This window comes from Sinocyclocheilus anshuiensis, unplaced genomic scaffold (genome assembly GCF_001515605.1).
Source record: "Sinocyclocheilus anshuiensis isolate Anshui unplaced genomic scaffold, SAMN03320099.WGS_v1.1 scaffold1162, whole genome shotgun sequence".
In the NCBI taxonomy this organism is placed as follows: domain Eukaryota; kingdom Metazoa; phylum Chordata; class Actinopteri; order Cypriniformes; family Cyprinidae; genus Sinocyclocheilus; species Sinocyclocheilus anshuiensis.
In genome coordinates this window covers 1,295,059-1,296,586 of record NW_015540875.1, presented here as the reverse complement: position 1 = coordinate 1,296,586, position 1,528 = coordinate 1,295,059, and positions in this window count along the sequence as shown.

The following is a 1,528-nucleotide window of genomic DNA, read 5'->3' as shown; positions in this document are numbered from 1 at the left end:
ATTCAAAATCAATTTACCTCCCAAGAAGGAGCTGATCTCGAAGGCACTCGAGAAGCCCCGTCTGTGTTAATCGCCCTGGAAAGATTCGCAATTCGTCTTCTTCTCTGGTTTTGTCACTTGAACCTGCGTGCAAAGTCTGAGACTTATAGATCGGATATTTGTATTCTGATTTAGGTTCAAATTTACACGTGGACATTTTTTACATGCATTTAAAAAGTCTAAATATTCCACGCAGGCTCCCGATTAATAAAAGCTGCATGCATTTGCTGTTTAAAATAGTTTTCAATGAAGTACAGAAGAAACTTTCCAAAAGTATTTCATATCAGCTAGGCGTCTACACACACTGGGCATTAAATACTAGGTAAATGCAATATTTTTGCTCCACACAGGTTTTTGTCGCACATTTGGCGTTCCCAACTTGTTAAAGCATCACATTTGCATCGGATAACCAACATATAGCGCATCATTTGCATGCCTGAAAGTACACTTGAGTAACCGTAATTACACGTGACACCAATTACTCTGTTACTTTGTATTAAATTATAATGGAAAATTCCACTAGAGAATTGGAGCCTAATTGCATCTTAATTTGCATAATTTTGCATATTAATCACATCTCAGATGAATAATAAATTTCAGCAGATTTTTTAATTTATGCATAGATACAAAAACAAGAAAAAAATAATCCGTTGGGGGGAAAAAATCAGAAACTATTACTTTGGCATTTGCACTGATTCTCTCGTTATCCAGCGTCAAAGTAAAGTTACAGTGTGTCACTCATGACATGGTAACATTTTCATACATATACCTCTCATATTTTTGTGTACAAACCAATATAAGCCAGGCTTTAAATGCTTTGTAAGATAACGGTTTACAATATACCATATCTCAAGTACAACACTATTCATGCATGAATGTTATCTGCATTAACATGCAAACTGATGGCGAAAGTGTCATGGCAAAAACTGGAAGCAGGTTTTTCAATTATGCATTTTTTTTTCATTTAATATTTGCTTTTTGTTCACCGCAATCAAGACTATTTTTGTCTTGCAAGTCCAAAATAAAATCCAGATAACAAAGCATTGCAAAAGGTTACGTGTGAATAACACTTTTTCCTCTTTGCACTCTGTTATCTGAGTTTCTTTCCGCTATAAAATCACGACCTAAAGTTTGTAATCACTCTGGCGAAGTAATGAATTGAAATCGGAACTGCTGCAAGATTTTTATTATTCTGTTCATTCAAGCCACAGATGTAAAAGCATTTCAGACTGACAGAGATAATTACTATAATACATCTTAGAAAGGTTTCCATATCTGAGCGCAAATTCAATAATGATGAGCTGCAATAGCAATTATTTATCAATAAAAATAGTCACAGAATTTGGAGGGGCGGGTAAATCGTGCAGGTGTCTGTAGTCTTGGTTTTTATGCCTCAACCCTGAATGAATAATCATCATTTTCAAAAGAAAACACAGATAGCAGGCAAATACAAACGCTTATGACCTGTAATCAGCGGAAACAGCAGGAA